Below are 12842 nucleotides of genomic sequence, written 5' to 3' on the forward strand. Positions count from 1 at the left end.
AGTTTTTTGTTTATTGCATGCAAGAAGTTCCATGCAATAAAGAAAAAAAATGTCAGGATGGCCGAGCGGTCCAAGGCGCTGACAGAACGCTGGTGCACTGAGATCGGGGCAGAGTGGTGCAGAGTGAAGCCTTCCTTTTTATCATAGCACTGCAGGAAACCGTTTAATACCTTATAAACGATGCAAAGAGCATCATGACGCTGGGGGGTATCGGTTACAGCCGGCGTCTTCGCTTCGGTGGACGCGGTTGTTGCGACGCGCGTCTGTTCTTTCAATCTGTCATATCTTTTAACTCTCCTCTATCTGCACGTGGCAGCGGTGGCAGCTCAGCTCGAGCCAGTCGGCAGGCCCGTGCAATTTCATTTTCATCCTTCTTTCAGTCGCAACAACAACATGACGCTGAGATCGGACTAGTTTGAATTGCACATCTACTACTGTACGACGTTGACAGAAAACAACCGCAGCCGCCGCGGTGGCTCAGTGGTTATGGTGCTCGGCTGCTGACCCGAAAGACGCGGGTTCGATCCCGGCCGCGGCGGTTGAATTTCTTTGGAGGAGAAATTCTAGAGGCCCGTGTACTGTGCGATGTCAGTGCACGTTAATGAACCCCAGGTGGTCGAAATTTCCGGAGCCCTCCACTACGGCGTCTCATAGCCTTAGTCGCTTTGGGACGTTAAACCCCACAAACCAAACCAGAAAACAACCACGAACAATCGCACACAGCATTGTGCTAACAGAGGGCATATTTGCAGCGTCCACTGTGTATGTACAATTAAATTATAGGGTTTAACGTCCCAAAGCGACACGTAGGCTATGAGGGACGCCGTAGTAGACACTGGGACAGTGGACACCTAAGTCGCGCTTCAAGATACGAGGTGATGATGATGATGAAAAGCCTTTATTTAATAAAAGAGGTGAGGCTTTCTTAAAGAGCCCCGCAATGGGTGGAGTCCCTATTCCGGAACCCCATTGGTCGAAGCCGCCAGCTTAGCCCTCTTGACCAAAGCCTTTTGGGCCTGAAGGTCTGAGCAGCCAAGCAGGGCCGCCTCCCATTCCTCTCTGGTAGGGTTGGGGTGGGGGGAGAGAGCTGAGTTGCGCTGGCAAGCCCAAACCATGTGGTAGGTGTCAGCCACCTCGCCACAGTGTTTGCACCTGCCAGTGAACGCGGGATCGAAATGTTTTAATACTACCGGGCACAGCATTGTATTAGTGAATAGTCTAAGTAGAACGCGTTCGTTTGCTTTCCCCAGTCCCTTTGCAGGGGCTGGGTACACGCGGTGCCTATCCTTATAATAAGATGTTATGTCTTTGAACGAGAGTAAAGAGCCACCTTCAGGTTTCAGGTGCCCAGGAGCCAATGGGAACGCCCGGTGAATGAGTGCTCGGGCCGCCGCGTCTGCAGCTTCGTTTCCTGCTAGGCCCTGATGGCCCGGAGTCCAAGCTATGCAGCGGGGAGTAGGATCGGTGTCTCGGCTGCAGTTCCTTAATATTCGTTCAGCTAGTGGAGTTATCCAGCCAGTCTCATAATTTTTACACGCCGAACGCGAATCAGTTATGATGTGTTTTGATTTGGTATCAGAAGCAGCTAGGGCGATAGCAACCTCTTCAGCTTGTGTTGTGCCTTTACCCTGTTGTTGTTGTTGTGACTGAGAGAAGGATGAAAAGGAAATTGCACGGGCCTGCTACTGGCTCGAGCCAAGCCACCACCGCTGCCACGTGCAGATAGAGGAGAGTTAAAAGAGCAGAGGAAGGAGAGAGAGGAAAGGAAAGACGCGCGTCGCAGCAACAACTGCGTCCGCCGGAACGGACGCTGCTCAAAAAACAGATAAGCGGCCGAAGCCGCGCTCGCCGAAGCGAGAACCCCAGGCGAACGCGCGTATTTATTCCCCATTTCCCTCCCGCTTCCTCTCTCCACATTCCGACGCATGCGTCGAGAGCGTGCGACTAGGCGCGCGGCGGCGCAGCGACGGTCCTGCCGCCTGGTGGAGCACGGCTGGAACGGTTGCTATGGCAACGGCGCTCCCTCTGACCTCGGCCACCGCCGGGAGCTACGCCCAAACCATGTGGCAGCTGTCAGCCACCTCCCCAGAACTGGCACGCGCCATCAAAGGATGTGTTGAAATGCTTTAGCACCGCCAGGCACAGTACAGTGTTGGTGAGAATGACTGCTATGGTCTTCTCTGGACACGCTGCGGGGAGGGGATTGGACCCGGAGGGCGCGTCACCAGGGTTCTGCCACTCTTTCCCTTTCCTCAATGCAGTAGTCGTGTTTGACGTGTAGCCGGTCCAAGAGGCGGCGACCGGACGTGGTCTGTGCAAGACGCGTGTCTAAGTGGGCTTCTCGAAGCTCCCGGAAGGTGTTCACCACGCCAAAGCCAGAAGTTTCTGTTTGGACGTGGCGACCGGGAGGTCGAGAGCCCACTTGATGACTTTCCGGTGGATGACCTACAGTAGGTCATCATCGTGTTTGCGCAGGTGCAAGTAGGGGGTCGAGTAGAGGATTCTATAGTCGGATACAACTTAAGTCTGCAGTGAAGCTCCGCCCACATTCAGCCTCCGCGCACAAAATTCCTCCGCGACAAAAAAATAGTCCGTTGATTAAGCGTTTCTTGTTAACTAAACAAAAAGCTTACCACAAGAAGACTATGAGCTTTAGAATTTTTGATATGTGGATTGTTTGATATATAGTCAAACATTAAAAAGCTGATTTCGTTTACTGTCGCGACTGGCCAGCGGAGTAATACAGAACGCCGTGGACGGCGGCCCAGTGTTATCAACAGCTGTTTTTTAAGTTGTATCCTACTATACTCGTTACAAAAAAAAAAATAGCTGTGGCTTAGCTCTGGTTAAGCCTGAGTGATTGCGAAAGCAATAGCTCCCTGGCTGCGCTTGGCTCTGCTGCTGGTTTGGCATGGCTTCGCCTTTTGTGCGCGCAGCACGTCGCTCCAGCGACGCCTTGTACAACTCCTCAGGCATGAAGCGGAGCGCGCCTGCGGCGCCCTGTTCATCCTCTCCTAGCGAGCGCCCTCAAACGGCGGGCCGAGGAGGCCGTCACGTGGTAGCCGCCGCGCCGAGCGAAGGAACGACTACGGCCGAAGAGACGAGTGGGGCCCCTGCTCTCCTCTGGTCGTGACGTCGCGCTGTCACGTGGTCGTGCGCCGGAGCGAAGGAACGACCTCCACCGACGGCAGAAAAGTGCTAGCAGTATTGCTTTCGCAATAAAAATGGGCAAGCCGCAGTGCATCCTTGCTTCATTATCCGCCTAGGTTGTTGGAGGTGGTGGTGGTGAAAACATTTATTTCGAATGAACTGGAGGTATGTTTGGATCAGCCCGTAAGGGACCGATCCTTACAAACACTAGGTGGAGGTCCCTAGTATGGGACCCCAGTGGCGGTTGCCGCCGCCCGGGCGCGCCCGACTAAGGCTTGTTGGGCCTGTAAGTCGTGGCAGCCGAGCAGGGTCGCCTCCCAGTCATCCCGGGTTGGGTTGGGGATGGGGGGAATAGCGGGGTTGGAGGGGCAGGCCCACATCATGTGATAGGTGTCAGAAGACACTGCACTACAGTGTGGGCAGCTGCCGCTAAATGAGGGGTCAAAATGTTTTAGCGCTGCCGGGCACAGCAAAGTATTGGTGAGAAGGCGGAGAAGGAGCCGCTCATCCGCCTTCTTCAGGCCTTTACATGGGCTAGGGTAAAGGCGATGACAATTTTGATAATATGTTGTAATATCTTTGAATGTATAGACCGGATTAAAATCGGGTTCCTGATCGGATGGGGAGGAGAAAACAGCCCGGTGAGAGAGCGCGCGGGCGGCTGCGTCTGCTGCCTCGTTTCCTGCCAACCCCTGATGAGCAGGGGCCCATATGAGGTAACGGTGTGCGGGGTCCGTATCCCGTATGCAATTTTGATATATTCGATAGGCTAGGAAGGGAGTGCAGCCTTGTTCGACGTTCCGACAGGCCCCTCGCGAGTCGGTGATTATGTATTTTGAATTGGAATGTGAGGCCGCGAGAGCAATCGCGACCTCTTCTGCTTGTGTTGCACTGCGAGCTCTAAAAGTTAGGCCGTTAACTGTGTTGCTGTTGTGAACTACCGCGGCCGTGTACCATCCCCCATGGTGAGGGCCGGAGGCGTCCACGTAGTATACACCTGTTTTGTTGCCATAATATCGGGCTAGCTCTTCCGCTCGTGCCAGGCGCCGACCATTATGGTCTTCATGTGACATGTTTGCTGGAAGAGGCCGCACGTGGAGGGCACGTCTCCACAGTTCCGGGATGCGAAACCTGTCTTCCATTGGAGGGGTGTGTTGGATATGGAGTCGAGCAAGAAGGCGGCGACCCGACTCCGTTAGCGACAAGCGCGTGTACTGGTTTGTAAGGTGCGCCTCCCGGAGCTCCCGGAAAGTATTCACCACCCCAAGAGCCATAAGCCGGCTGTTTGAAGTAGTGTTGTTGGAGACCGACCGGACCATACGACCCGCCAGGTCGCCAACCGCGCGAAGTTTGGCCAGGGTAGTGTCGGCACTGCGTTGGTGGCGGTAGTGACAGATGTGCGCTGCATGCGTCGGCGTTCATTGACGTTGGCTTGGACAACGTTCTAGACTCCGACGATTTTGAGGAAAGGAAGGCGCATAACTGGCTCCCTGGACGCCTCAATAGCGCTTTGAGGCACGTGGCGGTGGTGAGAGAGAGATGTGGACTGCATGCGTTAGCGCCGACAACGTTGTGGCAGACACGCAGCACTGCAGCAATAGGCCACAGCGTCACTGCACACTGGTTATGCGAGCGTGACTTTCGCTTGCATAACCAGGGTTAGCTGAGCTAAGCCGCAGCCATTTTAACGCGATAGCGCTAAGGGCCCCGTGTCTCAGAAAAGCCGCTGTCGTCGTCGGCGGCCGTGAGCGAAAAATCCCTAAAGCAATTATAACTAAAACCGAAGTATGGAAATTGGTCGAGTTGGGGATTCGAAACAGCGCCTCCGGAGTGCGAGACGAGCAAGCTAACCACTCTGCCACGCCAGCTCGATGGTTTGGAATGAACAAAGGCGCGTCTAGTGAATGCGGCCTTACCTAAGAAGGGTGCTTTAGAGGTATGTAGTACTGTGGCGTATATTAGTAATTATAAGCATGGAAATTACAGAAGTCGCAGTTAAGCGAACAGCAAAGTACGCTTCCGCTACTTTTCCTTTTCGCTTGGCGCGCACGTAGCGCCATCAGGCGGCGTCCACTAAAACCACTCCCTCCTCCTCCTCGCAATGTACGCCACTGCCCAAACAGATAGCGCGCGACGGCAGCGCCTCCCGCTCGTCTCGTTCGGGCGCAGCTGGGCCGTGCGGGGATAGGGTGCCTCGATGCCCAGCGGACGGCGGCGCTGGCATCGAGGCACCCTAGTGCGGGGACGCAGGAATCACGCTGCGAGCGACGAACAGCGCAGCGCACATCCAAGGCGCGTTCACCACGAAGATTGCGGCTTGCTGCCCGTTCGTTCGGCGCGGAAGCTATGCTGGCGTTCGTGGCATCGGGTTTGTCTAGAACGATGTGCCGACGAACTACAACTGCAACTTGAGTTTAGGTGAGAAGTGAGAAAGAAAAGGAATGAGAAGAGGAAAAAGGAGGAGAAGGCGCTGTCGCGTCTAGGCGAAACTTAAGCGTCCTAATTTTTTCTGATGTCCGCTGCCACTGGTTCTCCTATGGCGCAGGAGCTCTCTTCATGCATCGAAAATCCCGTTTTTAAAAGTACTCTCGGGCTTTACTAAAGCACCCTCTATATGGTCTGCACACCATCTGGCTCGATTTTCAGCGCCTGGGGCCCTCCTATGACTCTACAAGCCAACAAAGGTTCTTTGACAAGGCAATTATGTTCCATTTCTGCCGCTCCGAATGGTGCTTTTCCAACAGTTTTCCAACTCATTTTGCGTCAAAGACTCCACGGCACATCGGTTCCTGAAACATCCAATGCAGATAGTATAGGGTGGGTTGAGGGGGGCTTAACATCTCGAAGCGACAGATGGGCGGTGAGCGTTGTGGAGGGCTCCGGATTAATTTAGGCCACCTGGGTATCTTTAATGTCCGCCTATATCCCACAGCACACGGGCGTTTATTGCATTTCGCCTATATCGAAATGTGGCCATCCAGCGACCTTGAGTGCAGCAGCCGAAAGTGAAAGCCACAGAGTTTCTTAAAAGGGCTCTGAAACACCTTCCACGGAGAGCACATCAACTCGCTTAATCACTGCATTGGGTTGTCATGACCCCCTGAGCCAAATAATACACTTCTGCACGCAACAGAAAACCCACAACCACGTGCGATAGTTGACAGAGCCCTTCCCGGCGACTATTTCATGCTCGCATCCTCCTCCGTTGCTCGCACCTGCCTATACAAGTTTGGAGACGTCACACAGCTTCCATGGCCGCGGCCAATAAGACGCGTAGCTCCAGCTGGCCAGGAAGCTCCGCTCCCGGAGGTGGGGTCGGCGGAGGAGAGCCGACCTTCCAGAGGGCAAAAAGTGACGAGAGAACAGGGAAAGGCGTGCAGATGGTGAAATTTAAATTTTGCCAACCAATAACTCAGCTTCTACAAAGCGCATTAATTCTTCCTGGATAATATTCGTGAAGCACCGTGCGTGCTTTACCGTCCCAGGCATATCGCAGATTTATCACAGCCCCTTTAATTGTTGAAGTGCTCTACTCTCCCGGTAACTGTCACAATGTTAGCTGAAGTGCAGCGCCCCCACGCGGTGCTGATAGTTTTATTTACCTGCGCCACATCTGGCTACGGAGAAGTGGCGTGGGAGTAATAAAACGGCAGTTTGTTATGGTAGTTATAGGTTGACGGCTCGGCATGTTCTTTTGTATTTCGCAGCAGAACGGTGTAGGTTTTTCCCAGTAGTCACCGACTGGCTCCCGACCATCCACACGTATCACTAATATTGATAACTCCATGGGCAAAGACACTGAGCCACTGCGGCAAGCCATGTGGAAAAGAAGGGTACAATGCAACAACAGATGCACCAAAACGCTGTATGCGTAGTTTATTTGTGAACTCCTCGTCAAATAAATTACAATAAATACAGCGACAAAGAAACGACGCGTTGGACGCTCATACGACGCAAATGATCGAGGCACTGCACGTCCCACAGGCACACATTACAAGAAACCGAACCCGTTTCCAGAAGGAACTGGGTGAAAACGGTACACACAGTCAAAACACACACACACACACTGCACGGCATGTAAAAGGCTGGAGGTTCGGCACACAGCACAATGCCACACCACCTAACAAGTTTTGAGATTCAAAACGACGTCACCGGGGGCTCACCGTCACAGAGTTCATTGGGGCAACAGGTAGTCTGACCGTTTAAGGAATCACAAAATTTCAAATCTACAGGATTCACAGCACACACCTTCCACATAAACAAGGATTGTTTCCCATAAATACGACCCATAGCAAATGACTAATAACCCTTTAGCATCAGGTGTACAAACCAGAGCCGTCCGAAATTGACTGATCGAAATTGCCATCACTGCGGTGCCATTAGAAGGTGCAAATTGTAGTACTTCTGTTTCCGAATCAAAATCTAGGCATCCACGGGGCCAGTTTTCTGGAGGTTAGCAGACAGGGGCGTTGCTTATGAGTTATGCAATTACCTATAAATGGCACCTCACAATTTATTTTTTTTTATGTCTTGAGTGGCTCTGAGCAGTTCATATGAATGCTACGATTGTCTCCGTAGATGTCCAAGTTCCGGGTTTCTGAAGTGACGAGAGTGTCAGACTTCGATATGTGTCCTATGGGGGAGTTTAAAAAGTGGTAAAATTAAAAGGAACTAAGTGCAAATTACCTTGATGTATCAAATGTGCATGCCACGAGTTGAATAAAAACATAGTTAGGTAAGGGGGTTCTTGTCACAGCTCTGTCCTAAATCACATGCTCTTTATTGGCATGCACGAACCAAAAAATGATGTAAGACATGGCTCATTGCTCTTTCCAACCACGTACTGAAACCAAAACTCCACGGAAGAAATAACTGTTACTGGTGCACTTGGTGTCTACTTTTGCGATTATTACTGTGCGTGTGAGCGTCAAATAGCTGAAATGAGCAGTCTCTACCCTCTGCTACGTCTCGTTCAGGTCGGCAAAATTTTTTCCACAAGTTTTTGTGAGCCAATACTGAAGGCCCTACTTGCAAATGTAATCTTTGACTGCTTGACCCAAATGCAGGCTGTGCTTGGCGTATCATGGCCTTAGCTGCCTGTGTGCCATTAAACCCAACACAACACCAAATGCAGGCAAAATGGAACAACTCAACAAACAAGACACATGCCAAAGCTCAGCAGCATTTCTCACACACTGCTTTCCACCAACCATCCTTAAGTGAATTTAGCCAGCAAAATTGGCTCTGTTCATTACAGTGTTTCTGGCCACATGCAAACTTCTCTGCTGCACACTATGCAAAGAAAAAATAACTGTGTGGTCACACGTATGCAAGGACCCAGTGCCAAATAGTGTTCAAGCGTAACATGGCAAGAACACTGACTTTAGAAAAAAAACAATAGAGGCAGAAAGCACTTACTGGTGCAATTTAAGGGGGGACGAGGGTCTTAAAACTGACCTTTTTATTTGTGGCTAGAATCTCATGAAATTTTGCACACAGATGTGTTTTTTTTCTTCTGATTTCAAAATTGTAGTCATAATTGAGCTAGTGGTCTTAGATCAAAAGTTATCTTAAATTCTAGAGTGTAATTAGGTAATTTCTTTACGCAGCTTTAATGAACTTTCTCACTGCATTTTGTTGCTTTTAATTACATGAATTGATAGCCAGCAAATTCCCATACCCGATGACATTCTTACTTTTTTGTTTAGGCCACATACAAAAAGCAATTTATAATTAGCTTAACGAGTTGCAGTGTAAAATACTGCAACCTTTTACGGGTATGGGAACTTTCTGGCTATCGATTCATGTAAATGATCTGCTTGAATAAAAAAAATGACATGCCTCTAGAGAAAAACGAAGAATGTCACCGGGTATGGGAACTCTCTGGCTATCGATTCATGTAAATAAAAGCAAGAAAATGCAATGAGAAAGTTAATTAAAGCTGCGTAAGAAATTACCTAACTACATTCTAGACCAGCTCAATTATGATTACCTATATGGAATCAGAAGAGAAAAATACGTCTGTGTGCAAAATTTCATGAGATTCTAGCCATAAATAAAAAAGTTAGTTCTAAGACCCTCGTCCCCCCTCAAAGCCAGCCACACAACCACATATGCTACTATACAAGTAATATTTCATTCAGAGCACCAACTTTGTCGCTGTCCTCGCCCCACACAGGTTCTACACTTTAGGTCTCACACAGCTGTAAACAACTGCTCACTTTATACAGCAGAAGAGGTAAGAGGTGCAGCGAAGCTTCAAACCCACCATAAAACCTGAATAGAAGCAAACCAGCAGTTAAAGCAGCCAAAGAATTTATGCCCACGTCCAAATAGCAACATATCAAGAAATGAAGCCAGCCACCCCAAAAAGATTCTTGTGTCCTTGCCTGGACTGATACTGAACAGATACGTGCTTCCGATTCGGCTGCAGTGGTGATACTTTCCATGTAACAACTCGACACCACAGCAATGTATGGGCATAGCAGAATACCTATTCTCAGGCAGCCACCAAGCAGTAGTATTGATTAGTTAAATAAAATAAATCAAGTGTCAGTAGGGAAACTGAGTTGAGGAGCGCTGTGAATGCAGGAAAGTTTGTGACAGGTGCAACGGAACGAGAGGAACAGTTGAAAAGGTGTTGCAAACCATAAAATGCAAGAATGAACTGCTGGTTAGGTGCACAACACTAGTATGGAAATGGAGTGCTATTGTTCAATCCCTCCTGTCACAAGACGCACAAGGTAAAATGAAAAGGCCTGAGATACTCATTGGAAAGTTCCTAAGGAAGTCCTTTCCCCAAACAGCAATTAATTTTGTGGCACCTGAGCACATTCACGCTCGCGACCACGTTTTTAAATCCAGGAAATCACAAGCGCCAGCAGGTCTTGAATCTGCACAGTCTTTGTATTAAGCGTAAATAAAAGTCTCGTCTGCGACCAAGTCTTCTAAGCAAGCCAAGAGAAGACACATTACGTTCGTAAAGGCGTGTAATACTGTGGAATTTCTCGGAGGCATTAAGGGGCACCTCATGAAATACTAAAAAGCATAGGCTGAATTTATATCACAGCTGCAAGGAGATAAAAGCATCGTGAAGGTCACTTCCACACAGCTTAATCCTTAAAAACAAATAGACAAACCAAACTTGAAAAAGCACGCACGTCAAAGAATAAGCAGCATTACACATAAAAAACAACTTTATACACTGGGTACTTAAAAAAAAAAAAAGCACAAGTCTGCACTGTATCATACAGAAGAGAAGAAAGTAAAAGACTTCAATACAAGCAATTATGACTAACTTTCAGAGCAGCACTGCATAATCTTGAGGCCAAGCAGCTTATGAGGAAGTTTTGAATTTTGACAAGTGCAAAAAAAAAAAAAAAATCGATACCCTCCCCCTTGAGGTTACTTGAGACTGAGCAAGCGCAAGCTCAATTAAATTTAAATACTCCACCAGCAATCACTCTCAAACTATCAGCCGTAAAATGCACAGACACACTCTACACGATAACATGAAGAAAGGCACCCATCTTCTAAAATGCGGTGCACAAACAGTACAAAACAAGTAGTGTGCGCTGCCTTGCTAACATCTTTGATTAAGAGACAAGAGAATGATAAAATAACTAAAACCAAGACTACTTAGCACAGCCATAAACCACTCAAACAAAGCACGGGCAAAGACGTGGAGAGTGCCGGAGGTATCTGAACACTTGCAGGGAAGAGATTCGCTAATATCCAAAAAGGCACAGCATGCAAATGAGTTTGCATGCAGGGTGCTGACAGAATAAGCATCTCCTCACAAACGACCTTGGTGACGAGCTTGTCAACTCAACTCTCGTGCCCAAATCAAGCAACCCAGGGTCACAGAGAGGCCACACTACGCAAGACAAGAAAACATTCTAATACAAAAAAAAAAGAAGATAAGACGAAAGCCAGACACTTGATCTGCCCTGAATAAAGATGTTCAAGAAAGGCCTTGGAAGGCATCCATCACTGCTGTTACGAGACTTTTGAACATTATTTTGGTTTTCTGCATATTCATTTTTAGGCCCACCCTTCTGCTCTGCCTGTTTAAGCCATTGACCATGCTTTTCATTTCACGCACTGATTGATTTAGCAATCATCAGCAAATCGCAGATTACCAAGGTACTCTTCATTAACTCTTATCCCCAACTGTTCCCAGACCCGGTCTCTGAACACCTCCCGTAAACAGGCGGTGAATAGCATTGGCGAGATCGTGTCTCTCTGCCTGACACTCTTCCTTATTGGAATTTTATTGCTGTCTCTATTGAGCACTATGGTGGCTGTGCAGTCGTTATAGATGTCTTCTAGTGTTTTTTACATAAAGCTCTTTCACAACCTGATTTTGTACCACCTGCATGCTGAGGTTTCTACTGAGTCGAATGCTTTCTCGTGATCAATGAACGCTATATATAGGGGCTGGTTATACTCTGCGCAGTTCCCTATCACCTGAATGACAGTGTGACTATGTCTGTTGTCCAGTAGCCCTTGTGAGCGCCTGCCTATTCATCTGATTGATTGAAGTCTATGGTTGTCTTGATTCCATTAGCGATTACCTTAGTAAATACCTTGTAGGCAAGGGATAGTTAGCTGAACTATCTGTAATTTTTCAGTGTTAGCGCCAATGGACAACATAAATGGCATTCCTATCATTCCAAAGAGGAAAAGCACAAGCACGAGAGCTGGTGTTGGTAACCCTTTATGCTCCTTATTCTGTCAGCAGCAACAAAGCCATACCTTGGACTCAAGACTGATTGCTCTCTCCCTAACCAACCACAGGCTTCAAGGAAAGAAAAGAGCTGTGAACATAACCAATGCGGCTGAGTGCAGTCACCACTTATTTCAACCAAGGAAAATCTCCCTCGTACACTGTTTTCAGCATGCCAGGTTTAATGTCCAAAAGTTGTGCTGGGGCTATGGGTGACACTGCAGTGAAGCAACTCCAGATTGACTTCAACCGCATGGTGTTTTTTAGGTGCACCGACATTGCATAGCGCATGGGCGTTTTTGTGTTTCGCCTACACGCTGAAATGTGGCAGCCTTGGCTACAAATTAATCCTGCGATCGTGGCGGTCGAATTTCGATGGAGGCATAGAGGCCCGTGTACTGTGCGATGTCAGTGCATGTTAGAGAACCCCAGGTGGTCGAAATTTCCGGAGCCCTCCACTACGGCGTCTCTCATAGCCTTAGTTGCTTTGGGACGTTAAACCCCATAAACCGTAATCCTGCGACCTCATGCTCAGCATCTTAACCACGGCCCCATGGTGGTGGGTAACAATGTATTTCATGTGCCTTTCTATGTACCTATGCATCCAATGCTTGCTCTGCTCTGTAGAGTGAATTAATTGAGGTACATTTTCTACAAAGCATTCCGTGGCAATAAAAATGAGTTCCAAGCCAGCATGAACATGAGAAAATCACGTGTGCAATGTGCACGATTAAAAAAGACACTTTTTACAGCAACTGACACCTAGTATTCAGCAGGACACTGAGCCAGCAATAGCAACCTTTTAGACAGCATCACCCCTCCCACCGTGAGACTAGTTCATGTGCAAGCATACAAATGGCGCAGCGCCCAAAACTGCGTACAGCGTGCCCTTAAGTATGAGATTCCAGATACAGTAAAAGCTCGTTAATTCGAACTTCACGGGACCAGGGAAATCATTCGAATT

Source organism: Amblyomma mixtum, chromosome 2 (assembly GCF_055824585.1).
Source record: "Amblyomma mixtum isolate Tamu chromosome 2, ASM5582458v1, whole genome shotgun sequence".
Taxonomy (NCBI): Eukaryota; Metazoa; Arthropoda; class Arachnida; order Ixodida; family Ixodidae; genus Amblyomma; species Amblyomma mixtum.